Here is a 22136-nt window from a genome sequence, read left to right as displayed (position 1 = left end):
ATTCTTTGATGTTTATTCTTTTATGTATCTTTTTAAAATGCAGCACTTAGTAACGCTTACATAGCATAGCTGCTTTCCTTAGAGAAAAAAAGGTATTAATTGAAAATTTTACAATTCTCATTTGAATCTCATATATTAAAGTACATCTCTAAGTATTTATTCTAGTGGTTATAACCCTTTATGCATCAGAAATAACTAGGAAGCATATTAAAAATACAGATGTTGAAGCCTCATGCTCATAAATTCTGGACCCAGGCATTTGCTCTGTCAGCATATGTGATGTTTGAGAACCACCAGTGTAGCGCCTCTCAAATTTTAAAGTGCATATGAATCATCTGGGACCTTGTTAAAAAATATCGATTCTGACTCAGTCGGTTTGGGATGTGGTCTGAGATTCAGTGATTCTAACAAGGTCCCAGTCTGAGTCTGATGCTGCTTGGTTCGTACATCACATTTTGACTAGAAGGCATGGACAATGGAACCAGGTGCAACCGCTCACCTGTTGGCAGCTGGGCCCAAATTGGAGGCTAGGTACCTGAGAGAAAATAATCAGGCTCCTCAGGATGGACTCCTGACACTAAGTCATGGAATGATTAACAATGGACTTTACATACATCATCTCAGTAAATCTGCACATAAATGACACAAGATCTATCTATCTATCTATCTATCTATATATATATATATATATTTTTTTTTTTTTTGGATGAGAAACCCAAGACTCAGAAAGTCATACAGCTAGTAAGTGCATATATTGGTTCTCTATTGCTATTTTACAAATTACCACAAACTTAGTGGCTTACAACACAACTTTATTATCTTTTGGTTCTAGAGTTCAGAAGCCCCCAAATCAAGGCATTGGCAGGGCTATATTCCTCTGGGGGCTCAAGGACAGAATCTATTTTCTTTCCTTTGCAGCTTCCGGAGGCCACCAGCATTCCTTGGCTCAAGCTCCCTTCCTCCATCTTCAAAGTCAACAACATCTCTGATCTTTTTTCCTTCATCTCCAAGCACTGCTGGGAAAGCATCTCTGCTTTTAAGGACTCAGGTAGTTAGACTGAGCCCCTCTGAATGATACGGGACACTCTCTCACCTCAAGGTCTGTACCTTAATCAAACCTGTAGAGTCCCTTTTGCCATCCCAGTTTCCAGGGATTAGGGTACAGACATCTTTGGGGCCCATTATTCTGCCTACCATCGGGGGTAAAGCAAGATTTGGAGCCTGGAATCAAATTCAGATCTGATTCCAAAGTCCACGCTCCTTCCAGTACACAACTCAAAACAGCAGCTAAATTGAATGTCGTTGCTGTTGTGTTTTCTGGAGGCCAAATGGAGAATGGAGCTTAAGTTTAGTGCACCTGTAGGCAGCCTGAATTCTATTATCATTTTTAATTGAACTCAATGGTGCTGAAGTAGATTTTATTTGTTGCAATTCATTTTGCATTCTCCTTAGACTCATCGAAACAGGCCTGCTGTGCTAGTGCAGATTCGCACTAACATCTAAGTGTGGTTCCTGGTTGTTACTTAACCTAACTAAAACATTAAGATGGAAACCAAGGAACATCTTTCAGATTTGGCAACGAATTATTTATACTTTCAAGCAACAATGTGGAAGCAAGATTAGTAAATGAACCTTGAGTATTCGAGTGCCTTGCAGGGAGCTTGTGACTAGTGAGGGGCTATGTTCACCACATCAAACTCCCCGCCACCATAGCAGCAAGGTGTTCCTGTCTGCAGAGATTCAGCCCTTAAACTGGGGCAAAACTCCTCCCACTCTTCGTGAGTGCATTTAGAACTAGGTTTTCTTTTTAAGAGCAGCAAGTTCATCCACAGAACTGGGGCTTCTAGTTATCAGAAACATTATCATCAGGACAATGTGAACAGAGAAATATTTAGTATGGGTTCTTTTAAATCCGTCTATTACGGGTTGAATTGTGTCCCCCCCCAAAATGAATTGTTGAAGTTCTAACCCCCAGCACCTCAGAATATGGCCTTATTTGGAAATGGGGTCGCTGCAGATGTAGTTAGAGATGACTGTTTTCCTCATAAGAGGAAAGAGGCAGGGGGAGAAGGTGCCCATGTGACAAGATGCAGAGACTGGAGTGACGCATCTATAAGCCAAGGAACGCCAAGGAGTCAGTAGACACCAGAGAGGCAAGGAGGGATTCTCCCTTACAGGCTTCAGAAGGAACCAGCCCTGCCCACACCTCAGTTTTGGACTTCTAGCCTCCAGAATCATGAAAGGATACATTTGTTGTTTTAAGCCACCCAGTTTATGGTACTTTGTTACAGCAGCCCTAGGAAACTGACATACTTATCTTTCAGGATGTTGTTACAATTTGTATTTCTCACTTTACAGAATGGATGTATTACTGAAAAGGTAAATGAAAGTACATCAAACAATGATTGGAACATGACTTAAACACTGGAGATGTAGTCCCACAGAATGATTTTGACTACAAGATGTTTCTTAAACCACACCACAGAAATCTTGCCAAAACACCATTCATGGGGCTTCCCTGGTGGCGCAGTGGTTAAGAATCTGCCTGCCAATGCAGGGGACATGGGTTCAAGCCCTGGTCCGGGAAGGTCCCACATGCTGTGGAGCAACTAAGCCCGTGCACCACAACTACCGAGCCTGCGCTCTAGAGCCCACGAGCCACAACTGCTGAACCCACGCACCTAGAGCCCATGCTCCGCAACAAGAGAAGCCACCATGATTAGAAGCCTGTGTACCGCAATGAAGAGTAGCCCCTGCTCACTGCAACTACAGAAAGCCGTGCACAACAACGAAGACCCAACGCAGCCAAAAATAAATAAATAAATAAATAAATAAATAAAAAACAAACAAAACCACCATTCATTATGAAGTTGAACTTAGCAAAACAGGCATTTCCTAGTCTGGTTTCAGGAAGTTCTAAAATAACATTATAGAGCATGGACACAGCTCAGCAGTGGCAGTCAGTCAAATGAGAACCCACTCACTTGTAAAGCACCTACTATGCTCCAGGCACTGTGCTAGGTGCTTTTCAGACATATTTTTCCAGACTATTACTCCTCCCTTTTGTAAAACAAAAAACAAACAAAACTTTTCCTTTGGATGTTGACCTCCTGCAAGGGTAGAAGCAGTGGAATGACTAATATAATCGAGTAGAAATCTCTGCCATGGTCCCACACTGACCCTTGTCATCACTGAAACTGCTCCTCCTTCTGAAGCAGTAACCTCAGTATCTCTGTCTCTCATTACCTCTGCCTGCCAGTCCTTCCAAGTTACTTATTAACCACTCCTGCAACCACTGTTCTAACCCTATCAGGATCTGCAGTCCTTTGGACTTCCCATTTACCCTATCTTTTGCCTTCCCCTATATTTACTTCCTTTTCATTAGTCTTAGAATTCATTGCCCATCATCTGGCTCTAAATCCTTCATCCTCTTCTAACAGCATCATCTGCTAAAACCCAACTCTGTGGCTACAGCTGAACAGAACAATACTGCTGGAGAAAGTCACACATGGCTATTTACCACAAACATATGTTGCTTTTATAATGAGGAAAAAAAAGTTATTAAAAAGCAATTGCTCCGCGACGGGAGAGGCCACAGCAGTGAGAGGCCCGCGTACCACAAAAAAAAAAAAAAAAAAAAGCAATTGACCATGTAATTGGCTTGAAAGGTTTTTGCATTTTATCAGCTTTTCAACTGCTATCTCTAAATTATTTCAGAAACAAAATTTCTAGTCTTTTCAGTTTTCCTTCTCTGAATGTTCATCTATAGGTTATTTATACATACATATATATATATATATATATATGTATATATATAAAACCTTCGGACTGTTTCGGCTCCAACATATGGCTTGGAAGTTATCACTCCAGTCCTTACAGGAAAAACCTGGACAAACTGAAAACCAATGACTTTTCTTGGACTCATCAGAGAACTGAGTTTGCAGGGCAAACTGTCTCCCCAAAATGTGGAGAGACAGGCAAATCCAGTCACAGCTAAAAGCTACTTACTTGGAGCAGAAGTGCCAGAGCCATAAACTGGTAGGATCAATTCTGGGGACCACAGTCTCAGGGGGAGCCCTTACTTTGGTGAGTATTACCTCCAGGAGCCCCACCAATTTATCCTGGTAAAATCAGAGAAAGGTTCACTCATGGCTCCGGCAGGTGGAAGGGAAGGATCATGCTTGTGAAATATACCCAGAGCTTTCTCCATAACAAAGGCCTGATCCCCAGGGAAAAGACTTTACCAGACCCTTGTCCTAAAGCGTGGGAAAAGGGCATTCCTCTCACTCCAGCCCCTTCTCACCTTCGTGTCTTACCTCAGCGGGACGAGAGGGCTATCCAAGAAGAAACACATGGGACTTCCCTGGTGGCGCAGTGGTTAAGAATCCACCTGCCAATGCAGGGGTCACAGGTTCGAGCCCTTGTCTGGGAAGATCCCACATGCCACGGAGCAACTAAGCCTGTGCGCCTCAACTACTGAGCCTGTGCTCTAGGGCCCACGAGTCACAACTACTGAAGCCCTCACGCCTAGAGCACGTGCTCCACAACAAGAGAAGCCACCACAATGAGAAGCCCGTGCACCGCCAACGAACAGTAGCCCCCACTAGCCGCAACTAGAGAAAGCCTGCACGCAGCAACGAAGACCCAATAGGGCCAAAAATTAATGAATGAATTAATTAATTTAAAAAAACAAGAAAAAGAAACACATGGTGGTCACAGGCCAGACACTCAAGCCCATTAAGACTTGAGATTTAATCATAAGATCAGAGAACATTCCCCTCCCACACACTTTTCCACCACACCAACAGGGCTCCAGTATAACGGTGGATTGCTGCTAAAAGAGATACCAGACACAGGTTCTCTCTGAGGAGAAGTACTTAGGGAAGCCCAAAGTCAAAGAGGGGAAACAAAAACAAGAACCCTAGGACAATTTGAAACCTCTGGCGCCAAGAGCTAACATTCAGCATTAAACACAGCCTAACTCCTAGCCAGATTAACATACCTGCTCACACTAGAAGATCATTTATCTCAGTCCCTATTACCCAACACAGTATGTCCAGCTTTCAACCAAAAATTAAAAGGCATGCTAAAAGGCAGATCAAGATCTGTGATCAAGCAAGAAATCAGAGATCTCAGGCAAGCATCAGAATGAGACTCATATATAACATAGATATTAGAATTCTCAGACAGGGAATTTTAAATAGCTACCATTAGTATGTCATGGGCTATAATGAAAAAGACAACATGCATGAAGAGATGGGTATTGTAAGCAGAGAGACAGAAATTCTAAGAAAAAATCAAAAGTAAATGCTAGAAGTCAAAAACACTGTAACAGGGCTTCCCTGGGTTGGGAGTCTGCCTGCCAATGCAGGGGACACGGGTTCGTGCCCTGGTCCGGGAGGATCCCACATGCCGTGGGGTGGCTGGGCCCGTGGGCCATGGCCACTGAGCCTGCGTGTCCGGAGACTGTGCTCCGCAACGGGAGAGGCCACAGCGGTGAGAGGCCCGCGTACCGCAAAAACAAAACAAAACAAACAACAACTACATGAAGAAAGGATGCTTATTGGAGAAGAAATAAATGAAGGTAAAATCAAACCTTTGTGGCTTTTTAAAATTCTTAATTGATCTGAAAGGTAACTGTTTAAAGTAATAGTAACAATGTATTGGGTGATTACAGCACATAGATGAGTGAAATAAGCGACAGCAACATCATAAGGAGTGGGATGGGAGAAGTGGGAACACTGCTATAAGATACCTACATTACACAGGAATACTGCTATTTGAAGGTGGACTTAGATTAGTAAAAATGTAAATTGTAAACCTAGGCAACCATTAACATTTTTTAAAAAGAGATATAATTGAAAGTACATTGGAAGAGGTACTAGGAACCCAAGGCTATAGGCCTCACCTTTCAGGGCCCATTTCCTCACCTGTGAAATGGTAAGGTTAGAATAGATCCTCTCTCTGTGATTCCCTTCCTGCTCTGAAATTCTTTAACTAAAAACATTAAAATAAAACAAACAAAAAAATAAAAAGCCTATCTTCTGCCTTTACATATATCTACAAGGAGGAGCCTTTTGAAAGGTATAAAAATAATCAATTCCCTAATCTATTACTGCAGTAAGTGTAAGTTTGGGTTTCCATAGTTCCATACTGTGAGGTGCCTTTAGCAGGCTTATCTAGTAAGTATAATAAAATATTGGATTTGCTCACCTGGTTCAGCACTTCTCAATGCATTGTGTGTGAGTAAAGAACACACAAGGCTGAAGGAAAGGCCATTTCACACTATTGATTTCACTGCCAGAGACAGCACAAGACATATGCCTTTCAATCCAAAAAAGAAAGAAACCGAGCTGTTCCTTGACTAAACAGAACTCATAATTAGTTTGTGATTACCTCCTGAACTGTCAATAGACTTTCCTTTCCTGGCTGGTGTCAATACGCTTCTGAGCTCAGAGTATACATTTATGAGCTACAACTTCGCTGTCAATCAAAAAGTTTTGCTCTTCTAGATTATTGCTTAAGTTGCAATGTTCATTAAAAAGGAAAGAAAAAGAAGTCACTTTAGGGCCAGCCCAGAGAGCACTGTGGAAATGACCTGCCTCTTCTGAAATGAGATACTGATCTTGCCTCAGGCTAAAGCTATTGAGAAAACAAACAGCTCACTGGCAGATCTACTCACAGCTCATCTCCAGACTTAACCTGCTGTAACCCCTTTCAGTAAAAAACCCCAACAAGCAGACTTCTAGTCATAAGGCTAATTTCCAGCTTTAAAACATCATCCTAGTGGCAGACAGATATAAATGCTTTAAGCCTCACTGGACTCATAACCTGTTCTAGCAGTTACTTGCATTCTATTTTTGCCCTACAGGGAAATTAAAGTGGCATGAAAATCAATGTTTCACCTTGAAGGAAAAAAGGGCTAGATGACCAGACATCAATACATTCCTTCTTGGATTAGACCGTTCTTCAAAGCACACTTGGCTAAATAATTTTCAACAGGCCCAAATGAGTTGGATGCAGGCATTAACTGGAACAAGGAACAAATCTTGCTTGTTAAAGATCTTTGGCTAACTGGAGACGCTCTACTTGTTACAGTAAGAAAGGATTCAAGAGAAAATGTAGTCAATGACTCTCAGTTCTGAATTTTACCCAAGTGCTTCAGACCATAAGAGTCTCCTAGGCCAGGAGTTCAACTGGCCAGTAGCAAAATCAGAGAAATTCAGACCAGTAGCTACGGCTCTTTTCCAGGGTATTAGGGTATTCACCTCAAGGGCTCAAAAGCTCAACCTCAGACAACTGCACGGGGCTGTCATGGGACATGAGGTTCTGCATACTAACCTGGATGTGTTTGGGACAGAATGGTTTCTTCTTAAGAGGAAAAAGGTAACTTTGAACTGCCGTTTCCGATGTCACAGTCCTATGGAAGTACCGAGATCAGAGATTCACATTTAAGGAATGATTACTTTCTTTTCTCTCCCCATTTTGCCAGCTGATCCTAAACCACACTAAAAGAAAATGTTCTAAAGTGTGGCATGTATTCTGCCTTTTAAGTTTAGACCAAAAATGATAACGTATTTGTGAAGTGTTAAAAAAAAAAGAACTATTTGTTGCATATTTGCCTCTTTGCCAACCATTTACAAATCTAAAAACAACAAAGAGAAAGGCAGTTGTTTGCCTTCATTTCTTCATTTTTAGGTGGCATGTGAGTTCAGGTTACATAGGTGTTCACAAAGATCTACATATTTTTTAAAAATACAAGGGGGCAGGGGAGATAGAGAGAGGGAAAGAGAAAGAGAGGACTCTTGCCTGAGGTGTGCCATAACAATAATGGAGTTTATGAGATTTAGGACAGTTGATGAAATGCACACCAGGATCAATCTACCTTTCCATAGCTTGGTCATTGACTTACCTAGGTTAAAATAAAATTGCTGAACTTGCTGTAAATGAAAAGGCAAGCTAGTAGAGGTTAAGAGTTCTATGGCCAAAACAACAAAACAAACAAAAATACCACTGGAAATTTCTAGTACTGTAAGGTCTTTGAAAAATTATAGAGACGCCTGGTGAGCACCACCTTATCCACTGTAGCATCATCAACAGAGAGACAACCTGACATTCTGTGCATCCTGTGACACCATGCAAGTATATTACCGATGGAGTCTTGTTGCCAAAAATGTTAACCTGAATCCAGTTACAAGGAAACAATTAGAACACTGCAGAGTAATGGAGATTCTACAAGACAGCTACCTTGGATTCTTCAAAAAAGTGCCAATGACATGAGAAAAGGACTATTCTAGAGTTAAAAACTAAACCACCAAATGCAATATATAAATGTTCAGTAGATTCCAGACCATAAAACAAAACAGGCATGATATAAAATACATCTTTGAGGGCACTTGGAAAATTGGAATACAAACTATTAGATATTATTGCATTAATTTTCATCAGTATATAGTGGTATATTAGTGGATATGTAGAGAAATGGCAGTCTTAGAGGCATGGAAAGAGTAAATGTGGCAAAATGGAACGATTTGGTGATGAAGGGTACACTGGTGTTCGTTATACTGTTTTTCTTTTTTGAATTTTTGAATTTTATTTTTTAATACAGCAGCTACTTATTAGTCATCCATTTTATACACATCAGTGTATACATGTCAATCCCAATCACCCAATTCATCACACCACCCTCCCCCCCACCAATGCTTTCTCCCCTTGGTGTCCATACGTTTGTTCTCTATCCCTTTGTCTCAATTTCTGCCCGGCAAACCGGTTCCTCTGTACCATTTTTCTAGGTTCCACATATATGCGTTAATATACGATATTTGTTTTTCTCATTCTGACTAACTTCACTCTGTGTGACAGTCTCTAGAAGCACCCACATTTCTACAAATGACTCAATTTCGTTCCTTTTTATGGCTGAGTAATATGCCATTCTATATGTGTACCACAACTTCTTTATCCATTCGTCTGTCAATGGGCATTTAGGTTGTTTCCATAACCTGGCTATTGTAAATAGTGCTGCAATGAACACTGGGGTGCATGTGTCTTTTTGAATTGTGGTTTTCTCTGGGTATATGCCCAGTAGTGGGATTGCTGGATCATATGGTAATTCTATTTTTAGTTTTTTAAGGAACCTCAATACTGTTCTCCGTAGTGGCTGTATCAAATTACATTCCCATCAACAGCGCAAGAGGGTTCCCTTTTCTCCACACTCTATCCAGTATTTGTTGTTTGTAGATTTTCTGATGAAGCCCATTCTAACTGGTGTGGGGTGAAATCTCATTGTAGTTTCGCTTTGCATTTCTCTAATAATTAGCAATATTGAGCAGCTTTTCATGTGCTTCTTGGCCATCTGTATGTCTTCTTTGGAGAAATGTCTATTTAGGTCTCTGCCAATTTTTGGATTGGGTTGTTTGTTTTTTTAATATTGAGCTGCATGAGCTGTTCATATATTTTGGAGATTAATCCTTTGTCCGTTGATTTGTTTGCAAATATTTTCTCCCATTCTGAGGGTTGTCTTTTTGCCTTGTTTATGGTTTCCTTTGCTGTGCAAAAGCTTTTAAGTTTCATGAGGTCCCATTAGTTTACTTTGTTTTTATTTCCATTACTCTAGGAGGTGGATCAAAAAAGATCTTGCTGTGATTTATGTCAAAGAGCGTTCTTCCTATATTTCCCTCTAAGAGTTGTATAGTGTCTGGTCTTACATTTAGGTCTACAATGCATTTTGAGTTTATTTTTGTGTATGGTGTTAGGGAGTGTTCTTTCATTCTTTTACATGTAGCTGTCCAGTTTTCCAGGCACCACTTACTGAAGAGACTGTCTTTTCTCCATTGTATATCCTTGCCTCCTTTGTCATAGATTAGTTGACCATAGGTGTGTGGGTTTATCTCTGGGCTTTTCATCCTGTTCCATTGATCTATATTTCTGTTTTTGTGCCAGTACCATATTGTTTTGATTACTGTAGGTTTTTAGTATAGTCTGAAGTCAGGGAGTCTGATTCCTCCAGCTCCATTTTTTTCCCTCAAGATTGCATTGCCTATTTGGGGTCTTCCGTGTCTCCATACAAATTTTAAGATTTTTTATCCTAGTTCTGTAAAACATGCCATTGGTAATTTGATAGGGATTGCAATGAATCTGTAGATTGCTTTGGGTAGTACAGTCATTTTCACAATACTGATTCTTCCAATCCAAGAACATGGTATATCTCTCCATCTGTTGGTATCATCTTTAATTTCTTTCATCAGTGTCTTACAGTTTTTGGCATACAGGTTTTTATCTCCCTAGGTAGGTTTATTCCTAGGTATTTTACTCTTTTTGTTGCAATGGTAAACAGGTGTGTTTCCTTACTTTCTCTTTCAGATTTTTCATCATTAATGTATAGGAATGCAAGAGACTTCTGTGCATTAATTTTGTATCCTACTATGTTACCAAATTCATTGATTAGCTCTAGTAGCTTTCTGGTGGCATCTTTAGGATCCTCTATGTACAGTATCATGTCATCTGCAAACAGTGACAGTTTTACTTCTTCTTTCCCAATTTGTGTTTCTTTTATTTCTTTTTCTTCTCTGATTGCTGTGGCTAGGACTTCCAAAACTATGTTGAATAATATTGGTGACAGTGGATGTCCTTGTCTTGTTCCTGATCTTAGAGGAAATGCTTTCAGTTTTTCACCATTGAGAATGATGTTTGCTGTGGGTTTGTCATATATTGCCTTTATTATGTTGAGGTAGGTTCCCTCTATGCCCACTTTCTGGAGATTTTTTTATCATAAATGGGTGTTGAATTTTGTCAAAAGCTTTTTCTGCATCTATTGAGATGATCATATGGTTTTTCTTCTTCAATTTGTTAATATGGTGTATCACACTGATTGATTTGCATATATTGAAGAATCCTTGCATCCCTGGGATAAATCCCACTTGATCATGGTGTATGATCCTTTTAATCTCTTGTTGGATTATGTTTACTAGTATTTTGTTGAGGATTTTTGCAACTATATTCATCAATGATATTGGTCTGTAATTTTCTTTTTTTGTAGTATCTTTGTCTGGTTTTGGTATCAAGGTGGTGGTGACCTCATAGAATGAGTTTGGGAGTGTTCATTCCTCTGCAAGTTTTTGGAAGAGTTTGAGCAGGATGGCTGTTAGCTCTTCTCTAAATGTTTGACAGAATTCACCTGTGAAGCCATCTGGTCCTGGACTTTTGTTTGTTGGGAGTTTTTTACTCACAGTTTCAATTTCAGTACTTGTGACTGGTCTGTTCATGTTTTCTACTTCTTCCTGGTTCAGTCTTGGAAGATTATACCTTTCTAAGAATTTGTCCATTTCTTCCAGTTTGTCCATTTTATTGGCACAGAGTTGCTTGTAGTAGTCTCTTAGGATGCTTTGTATTTCTGTGGTGTCTGTTGTAACTTCTCCTATTTAATTTCTGACTTTATTGATTTGAGTCCGCTCCCTCTTTTTCTTGATGAGTCTGGCTAATGGTTTTTCAATTTTGTTTATCTTCTCAAAGAACCAGCTTTTAGTTTTATTGATCTTTGCTATTGTTTTCTTTGTTTCTATTTCATTTATATCTGCTCTGATCTTTATGATTTCTTTCGTCCTGCTAACTCTGGGTTTTGTTTGTTCTTCTTTCTCTTGTTCCTTTAGGTGTAAAGTTAGATCGTTTGAGATTTTTCTTGTTTCTTGAGGTAGGCTTGTATAGCTATAAACTTCCCTCTTAGAACTGTTTTGCTGCATCCCATAGGTTTTGGATCGTCATGTCTCCATTGTCATTTGTTTCTAGGTATTTTTTGATTTCCTCTTTGATTTCTTCAGTGATCTCTTGGTTACTTAGTAACATATTGTTTAGCCTCCATGTGTTTGTGTTTTATACGTTTTTTCCCTCTAATGGATTTCTAATCTCATAGCATTGTGCTCAGAAAAGATGTTTCATATGATTTCAATTTTCTTAAATTTACTGAGGCTTGATTTGTGACCCAAGATGTGATCTATCCTGGAGAATGTTCCGTGCACACTTGAAAAGAAAGTGTAATCTGCCGTTTTTGGATGGAATGTCATAAATATCAATTAAATCTATCTGGTCTATTGTGTCATTTAAAGCTTGTGTTTCCTTATTAATTTTTTGTTTGGATGATCTGTACATTAGTGAAAGTGAGGTGTTAAACTCTCCCCCACTATTATTGTGTTACTGTCGATTTCCTCTTTTATAGCTATTAGCAGTTGCCTTATGTATTGAGGTGCTCCTATATTGGGTGATATGTATTTATAATTGTTATATCTTCTTCTTGGATTGATCCCTTGATCATTATGTAGTGTCCTTCCTTGTCTCCTGTAACATTCTTTATTTTAAAGTCTATTTTATCTGATATGAGTATGGCTACTCCAGCTTTCTTTTGATTTCCATTTGCATGGGATATCTTTTTCCATCCCCTCACTTTCAGTCTGTATGTGTCCCTAGGTTTGAAGTGGGTATCTTGTAGACAGCATAAATATAGGTCTTGTTTTTGTATCCATTCAGCAAGCCTGTGTCTTTTGCTTGGAGCATTTAATCCATTCATGTTCAAGGTAATTATTGATAGGTATGTTCCTATTACCATATTCTTAATTGTTTTGCGTTTGTTTTTGTAGGTCCTTTTCTTCTCTTGTGTTTCCCACTTAGAGAAGTTCCTTTAGCATTTGTTGTAGAGCTGGTTTGGTGGTGCTGAATTCTCCTAGCTTTTGCTTGTCTGTAAAGCTTTTGATTTCTCCATTGAATCTGAATCAGATCCTTGCTGGGTAATCTTGGTTGTAGGTTCTTCCCTTTCATCACTTTAAGTATATCATGCCACTCCCGTCTGGCTTGTAGAGTTTCTGCTGAGAAATCAGCTGTTAACGTTATGGGAGTTCCCTTGCATGCTATTTGCCATTTTTCCCTTGCTGCTTTCAATAATTTTTCTTTGTCTTTAATTTTTGCCACTTTGATTACTATGAGTCTCGGTGTGTTTTTCCTTGGTTTTATCCTGTATGGGACTCTCTGTGCTCCCGGGACTTGGGTGGCTATTTCCTTTCCCACGTTAGGGAAGTTTTTGACTATAATCTCTTCAAATATTTTCTCTGGTCCTCTCTCTCTCTCTTCTCCTTCTGGGACCCCTATAATGTGAATGTTGTTGTGTTTCATGTTGTCCCAGAGGTCTCTTAGGCTGTCTTCAATTCTTTTCATTCTTTTTTCTTTATTCTGTTCCACGGCAGTGAATTCCACCATTCTGTCTTCCAGGTCACTTATCCATTCTTCTGCCTCAGTTATTTTGCTATTGATTCCTTCTAGTGTAGTTTTCATTTCAGTTATTGTATTGTTCATCTGTGTTCTTTCATTCTTCTAGATCTTGGTTAAACATTTCTTGCATCTTCTCGATCTTCGCCTCCATTCTTTTTCTGAGGTCCTGGATCATCTTCACTATCATTATTCTGAATTCTTTTTCTGGAATGTTGCCTATCTCCACTTCATTTAGTTGTTTTTCCTGGGGTTTTATTTTGTTCCTTCATCTGGTACATAGCCCTCTGCCTTTTCATCTTGTCTAACTCTCTGTGAATGTGGTTTTTGTTCCACAGGCTGCAGGACTGTAGTTCTTCTTGCTTCTGCTGTTTGCCTCTGGTAGATGAGGCTCTCTAAGAGGCTTGTGCAAGTTTCCTGATGGGAGGGACTGGTGGTGGGTAGAGCTGGCTGTTGTTCTGGTGGGCAGAGCTCAGTAAAACTTTAATCTGCTTGTCTGCTGATGAGTGGGGCTGGGTTCCCTCCCTGTTGGTTGTTTGGCCTGAGGCGACCCAACACTGGAGCCTTCCCCCAGCTCTTTGGTGGTGATAATGGCAGGCTCTTGAAGGGCTCACACCAAGGAGTACTTCCCACAACTTCTGCTGTCAGTGTCCTTGTCCTCACTTTGAGACACAGCCACCCCCCCCCCCCCCGCCTCGGCAGTAGACCCTCCAACACTAGCAGGTAGGTCTGGTTCAGTCTCCTATGGCGTCGCTGCTCCTTCCCCTGGGTCCCGATGCACACACTACTTTGTGTGTGCCCTCCAAGAGTGGAGTCTCTGTTTCCCCCAGTCCTGTCGAAGTCCTATAATCAAATCCCGCTAGCCTTCAAAGTCTGATTCTCTAGGAATCCCTCCTCCTGTTGCCAGACCCCCAGTTTGGGAAGTCTGACATAGGGCTCAGAACCTTCACACCAGTGGGTGGACCTCTGTGGTATACGCATTCTCCAGTTTGTGAGTCACCCACACAGCAGTTATGGGATTTGATTTTATTGTGATTACGCCCCTCCTACCGTCTCATTGTGGCTTCTCCTTTGTCTTTCGATGTGGGGTATCATTTTTGGTGAGTTCCAGTGTCTTCCTGTCGATGTCTGTTCAGCAGTTAGTTGTGATTCTGGTGTTCTCGCAAGAGGAAATGACAGCACGTCCTTATATAGTATTCTTTCAATGCCCCTATACTTTAAACGTTTTTTCCCTGAAGTTGGAGGAAGGAGATACAATTTTTTGTGACACGCATCTCTTGCCTTCCTTTCATCAGCTCTCCAACAACTTTTAAATTGCTACTCACTTGGGATTTATAAGGAACGTAGAAATAGAACAGAAGAATATTCCTCTCAGTAGGTGAGCCTTATGTTTTAATTAATGGAATTAGGAACTGGTTGAAAGGTACAGAATTCTAACATTTTCAAAATCTCACTGATGATTTTATGTCAGAGTAATTTCAAATAGCTCTGAGTCTGGGTACTTTTAAATAACCTTACCAAACTATGCCATTTGAGATCAATTTTTAAAGGGAGATAAAATTATACAGTGCCAACATCATTCTCTTTTGTGAAAGATCTCCTTCCCCTGCACGCCTGCTGCTCCTGAACACACACTTCCATTAGAACCACTATTTTCGTATATCATACTGGCAAGTGTGTTCCCACTGAATTGTAAAACTTCACAAGGTAAGTACCATGTTCTAACCCCAGAATTTAGCATAGAACTATGGCATAAAACAGGAACTCGACAAACATTAGTTGAATAAAGGAATAGGTAAAATAAAGATATAACGTGAAGATTTTTCAAGGGAAACTAAAAACATGAATATTTTAACATCTAATGATGTTGCTTCTGTAACATGACTGGTAGGGGAAAGAGGAAGGAGGGACCACATATAATAACAACTTTAAAATGTTAACTGTTCATCACATGGGCCTTTGTCAGAGGGTTAGGAGAAGTCTCTGGAGTATAAAATAAATAGAAAAGGAGCACATGTAGGGAATGGAAATGATCATAACCTTGTATTAGGAAGCACAGTTCAACCAGAGGCCTGGCTGAGTTGTTTGTCCAAAACTTAACACATTTGCTATAAGGCTGAATTAATGAACAGAATTCTATAAATCAATAATTACATTTTATATCTTAATCGAGCACTTAAAAATTCAATAATTTCTCTTTTTCTCTGAGCTATTTACAAAGCCTATTTTAAATTCTGAGCTTTAAAAAATGAACCAAACTTTTCCCCTGAAATATTTTTTACATTTTTTGCAAGGTGGCTATTTGAGTAACATTTGCTATAACACTATAATGAAATCTGTCAGGAATTGGAAAGCTGAGTATTTTACCATAACTGAAAAATGGGAGCATGTATGTGTATTTCTGAAAACACTAATGGAAATAGTGCCTCAAATGAAAATAATAATGGAAATAGTGCCTCAAATGAAAGAGAAATTATTCTTCTTAGGCCAGTCTTGAGGACTGAGTAGTAATGATAAAGAAATAACACTGGGGGAAGGAAGCAAGATGGCGGAATAGAAGGACATGAGCTCACCCCTTCTTACAGAAACGCCAAAAGTACATCTAACTGCTGAAAAACCACCAAGAAAAAAACACTGAAACCTACCAAAAAAGATACCCTACATCTGAAGACAAAGAAGAAGCTACAACAAGACAGTAGGAGGGGCAGAAATGCAATAAAATCAAATCCCATACACGCCAGGAGGGGAACCCACCAATTGGAAACTAATTATATCACAGAAGTTCTCCCACAGGAGTGAAAGTTCTGAGCCCCATGTGGGGCTACCAAGCCTAGGGGTGTGGCAATAGAGGGAGGAGACCCCAGAGAGTCTGGGTATGAAGGCCAGCGGTTTGACTGCAGGAATTCCACAGGACTGGGGGAAACAGAAACTCCTTTCTTGGAGGGTACACACAGGGTCTGGGTGCACCAGAACCCAGGGATAAAAAGTGGTGACCTCGTAAGTGACTGGGTCAGACTTACCTGTTAGTGTTGGAGGGTCCCCTGCGAAAGCGGGGGGGGGGAGGGGGCGGCTGTGGCTCACCTTGGGGACAGGGACACTGGCGGTAGCGGCTCTAGCAACTGCTCATTGGCATGGGCCCTCTAGGATGCTGCCATCTTCTCACCAAGACCTGGCCCCACCCAACAGCCTGTAGGCACCAGTGCTGGGACGCCTCAGGCCAAACAACCAACAGGGCGGGAACACAGCCCCACCCATCAGCAGAGAGGCTGTTCAAAGTCTTCCTGAAAAAATAGCTGCCCCATAATAAACACACCCACAGACACTGCCCTGCCCACCAGTGGGATAAAACCCAGCTCCACCCATCAGTGGGTGGGTACCAGTCCCTCCCACCAGCAAACCTGCACAAGCCTCTTAGCCAGCCTCATCCACCAGCGGGCAAACAGCAGAAGATAGAAAAACTACAAGCCTGCAAAACGGAAACCACAATCACAGAAAGTTACACAAAATGAGACGGCAGAGAAATATGGTGCATATGAAGGAACATGACAAAAACCCAGAAGAACTAAGTGAAGTGGAAACAGGCAATCTACCTGAAAAAGAATTCAGAGTAATGAGAGTAAAGATGATCCAAGATCTTGGAAAAAGAATGGAGGCACAGATTGAGAAGATACAAGAAATGTTTAACAAAGACCTAGAAGAACTAAAGAACAAACAAAGATGAACAATACAATAACTGAAATGAAAAATATACTAGAAGAAATCAATAGCAAAATAACTGAGGCAGAAAAACGGATAAGTGACCTGGAAGACAGAATGGTGGAAATCACTGCTATGGAACAGAATAAAGAAAAAAGAATGAAAAAAATGAGGACAGTTTAAGAGATCTCTGGGACAACATGAAATGCACAAACATTCGCATTATAGGGGTCCCAGAAGGGAAAGAGAGAGAGAGAGAATGGGCCTGAGAAAATATTTTAAGAGATAATAGCTGAAAACTTTCCTAACATGGGAAAGGAAACAGTCATCCAAATCCAGGAAGTGCGGAGTCCCAGGCAGGATGAATGCAAGGAGGAACGTGCCAAGACACATAGTAATCAAATTGACAAAACTTAAAGACAAAGAAAAAATATTAAAAGCAACAAGGGAAGAGCAACAAATAACATACAAGAGAACCGCATGAGGTTATCAGCTGATTTTTCAGCAGAAACTCTGAAGGCCAGAAGGAAGTGGCACAATATATTTAAAGTGATTAAAGGGAAGAACCTACACCCAAGAATACTTTACCCAGCAAGGCTCTCATTCAGATTTGACCAAGAAATCAAAAGCTTTACAGACAAGCAAAAGCTAAGAGAATTCAGCACCACCAGACCAGCTTTTCAAAAAATGCTAAAGGAAGTCCTCTAGGTGGAAAAGGCCACAACTAGAAACAAGATAATTATGAATGGAAAAGCTCACCAGTAAACACAAACATATATAGTAAAGGTAAGAAATCATCTGCACACAAATATAAAATCAAAACCAGCAATTACGAGGAGAGCAAAAATGTAGGCTATTGGAAACTCATTTGAAATTAAAAGACCAGCAACTTAAACCAATCTTGTTTATATATAGACTGCTACATCGAAACCTCCTATTATCCACAAGCCAAAAACCTACAATAGATACACACACACAAAAGAGAGAAGAATCCAAACACAACACTAAAGTTAGTCATCAAATCACAAGAGAAGAGAACAAAAGAGAAGAAAAAACACCTACAAAAACAAATCCAAAACAATTAACAAAATGGCAATAAGAACATCCATATCGATAATTACCTTAAATGTAAACAGATTACATGCTCCAACCAAAAGACACAGACAGGCTAAATGGATACAACAACAAGACCCATATATATGCTGTCTACAAGAGACCCACTTCAGACCAAGGGACACATACAGACTGAAAGTGAGAGGACGGAAAAAAGGTATTCCATGCAAATGGAAATCAAAGATAGCTGTAGTAGTAATACTCATATGAAATAAAATAGACTTTAAAATAAAGAGTGTTACAAGACACCAACAAGAACACTACATAATGATCAAGGGATCCATCCAAGAGGAAGATATAACAATTGTAACAATTGCACCCAACACACGAGCACCTCAATATATAAGGCAAATGCTAACAGCCATAATAGGAGAAATCAACAGTAACACAATAATAGTGGGGGACTTTAAGACCCTACTTACATCAATGCACAGATCATCCAGACAGAAAATCAATAAGGACACACAGGTCTTAAATGACATATTAGACCAGATGGACTTAATTGATACTTATAGAGCCTTCCATCCAAAAGCAGCAGAATACACATTCTTCTCAAGTGTACATGGAACATTCTCCAGGACTGATCACATGCTGGGCCACAAATCAAGCCTCAGTAAATTTAAGAAAACTGAAATCATATTAAGCATCTTTTCCGACCCCAACACTGTGACATTAAAAATCAACTAAAAGAAAAAAACTGTAAAAAACACCCACACATGGAGGCTAAACAATATGCTACTAAATAACCAATGGATCACTCATGAAATCAAAAAAGCACTTAGAGACAAATGAAAATGAAAGCACGACGATCCAAAACCTATGGGACCCAGCAAAAGCAGTTCTAAGAGGGAAGTTTATAGCAATACAACCTTATCTCAGGAAACAAGAAAAATCTCAAATAAACAACCTAAGCTTACACCTAAAGCAACTAGAGAAAGAAGAATAAACAAAACCCAAAGTTAGTAGAAGGAAAGAAATCATAAATATCAGAGCAGAAATAAATGAAATGGAGACAAAAAAAAAAACAATAGAAAAGATCCACAAAACTAAAAGCTGGTTCTTTGAAAAGATAAACAAAATTGACAAACCTTTAGCCAGACTCATCAAGAGGGAGATGGCTCAAATCAATAAAATTAGAAACGAAAAGGTGAAGTCACAATGGACACCACAGAATAAGAGACTACTACATGCAACTATATGCCAATAAAATGGACAACCTAGAAGAAATGGACAAATTCTTAGAAAGCTGCAATATCCCAAGACTGAACCAAGAAGACATAGAAAATATGAACAGACCAATCACAAGTACTGAAATTGAAACTGTGATTTACAAACTCCCAACAAACAAAAGCCGAGGACCAGATGGCTTCACAGGCGCATTCTATCAAATATTTAGAGAAGAGTTAACACCTATCCTTCAGAAACTGTTCCAGAAAATTGCAGAAGGAACACCCTCAAACTCATTCCATGAGGCCACCATCACGCTGATAACAAAACCAAAGATACCATAAAAAAAGAAAATTACAGGCCAATATCACTGATGAATATAGATGCAAAATCCTCAACAAAATACTAACAATATGAATCCAACAGTACATTAAAAGGATCATACACTATGATCAAGTGGGATTTATCCCAGGGATGCAAGGATTTTTCAATATCTGCAAATCAATCAGTGCAATACACCACATCAACAAATTAAAGAATAAAAAACATGATCATCTCAAGAGATGCAGAAAAAGCTTTTGACAAAATTCAGCACCCATTTATGGTAAAAAACTGAAAGCATTTCCTCTAATATCAGGAACGAGAAGGATGTTGACTCTCACCACTATTATTCAACATAGTTTTGGAAGTCCTAGCCATGGCAATCAGAGAAGAAAAAGAAATAAAGGAAATCCAAATTGAAAAAGAAGTAGTAAAACTCACTGTTTGCAGATGACATGATACTATACATAGAAAAATCCTAAAGATGCTACCAGAAAACTACTAGAGCTCATCAATGAATTCAGTAAAGTTGCAGGACACAAAATTAATACACAGAAACCTGTTGCATTTCTATACAGTAACAAAAAAAGATCAGAAAGAGAAATTAAAGAAACAATTCCATTTACCATCACATCAAAAAAATAAAATATCTAGGAATAGGGCTTCCCTGGTGGCGCAGTGGTTGAGAGTCCGCCTGCTGATGCAGGGGACACGGGTTCATGCCCCGCTCCGGGAAGATCCCACATGCTGCGGAGCGGCTGCGCCCGTGAGCCATGGCCACTGAGCCTGCACGTCCGGAGCCTGTTGCTCTGCAACGGGAGAGGCCACAACAGTGAGAGGCCCGTGTACCGCAAAAAAAAAAAAAAAAAAAAAAAAATTCTAGGAATAAACTTACCTATAAGGAGGCAAAAGATCTGTACTCTGAAAACTTTAAGACCCTGGTGAAAGAAATTAAAAATGACAAAAACTGAGGGAAAGATATACCATGTTCTTGGACTGGAAGAATCAATATTATCAAAATGAGTATACTACACAGGCAATCTACAGCTTCAATGAAATTCCTATCAAATTACCAATGGAATTTTTCACACAACTAGAACAAAACAATCTTAAAATTTGTATGGAGACACAGAAGACCTCAAATGGCCAAAGTAATCTTGAGAAAGAAAAACAGAGCTGGAAGAATCAGGCTCCCTGACTTCAGACTATACTACAAAGCTACAGTCAACAAAACAATATGGTACTGGTACAAAAATAGAAATATAGATCAATGGAACAGGATAGAAAGCCCAGAAATAAACCCACGCACCTATGGTCAATTAGTCTACAACAAAGGAGGCAAGACTATACAATGGAGAAAAGACAGTCTCTTCAATAAATGGAGCTGGGAAAACTGAACAGCTACATGCAAACAATAAAATTAGAACAATCTTTAACACCATACACAAAAATAAACTCAAAATGGACTAAAGACCTAAATGTAAGGCCGGACAATATAAAACGCTTAGAGGAAAACATAGGCAGAACACCCCTTGACATAAATCACAGCAAGATCCATTTTGACCCACCTCCTAGAGTAATGAAAACAAAAACAAATAAGACCTAATTAAACTTAAAAGCTTTTGCACAGCAAAGGAAACCATAAACAAGACCAAAAGACAATCCTCAGAATGGGAGAAAATATTTGCAAATGAATCAACTGACAAGGGATTAATCTCCAAAATGTACAAACAACTCATGCAGGTCAATATCAAAAAGACAAACAACGCAATCAAAAAGTGGGCACAAGACCTAAATAGACTCTTCTCCAAAGAAGACATACAGGTGGCCAACAGGCACATGAAAAGATGCTCAACTTCACCATTAAAGAAATGCAAATCAAAACTATGATGAGGTATCACCTCACACCGGTCAGAATGGCCATCATCAAAAAATCTACACACAATGAATGCTGGAGAGGGTGTGGAGAAAGGGGAACCCTCCTACACTGTTGGTGGGAATGTGAATTGATACAGCCACTATGGAGAACAGTATGGAGGTGCCTTAAGAAACTAAAAATAGAGCTATCATATGATTCAGCAATCCCACTACTGGGCAAATATCCTGAGAAAAACATAGTTTGAAAGGATACATGCATCCCAATGTTCATTGCAGCACTATTTACATGGAAGCAACCTAAATGTCCATCAACAGTTGAATGGATAAAGAAGATGTGGTACATAAATACGATGGAATATTACTCAGCCATTAAAAAGAATGAAATAATGCCACTTGCAGCAACATGGATGGATGTGGAGACTATCAGGTGATAGTCTCCAGTGAAGTAAGTCAGACAAAGACAAATATAATATGGTATTACTTATATGCGGAATCTTAAAAAAAATGATACAAATGAACTCATTTACAAAACAGAAACAGATTCACAGACTTATAGAACCAACTTATGGTTACCAGGGGGTAAGCGTGGAGGGGAAGGGACAGATTGGGAGTTTGGGATTGACATGTACATACTGCTATATTGGAAACAGATAACCAACAAGGACCTTACTGTATAGCACAGGGAACTCTGCTCAATACTCTGTAATAACCTA

General features: G+C 39.7%; 1 protein-coding gene across 1 annotated transcript in view; it reads right to left on the bottom strand.

The window, feature by feature from the left end:
• The window catches only part of IPO11 (importin 11), a 249969-nt gene that overhangs the window by 11077 nt on the left and 216756 nt on the right, over positions 1-22136 (bottom strand). The gene's annotated exons all lie outside the window — the stretch shown is intronic.

The sequence above is a fragment of the Pseudorca crassidens genome, chromosome 3, assembly GCF_039906515.1.
Source record: "Pseudorca crassidens isolate mPseCra1 chromosome 3, mPseCra1.hap1, whole genome shotgun sequence".
Taxonomy (NCBI): Eukaryota; Metazoa; Chordata; class Mammalia; order Artiodactyla; family Delphinidae; genus Pseudorca; species Pseudorca crassidens.
Note: the sequence above shows the minus strand (reverse complement) of the source record. Positions and strands in the feature narration are given on the sequence as shown.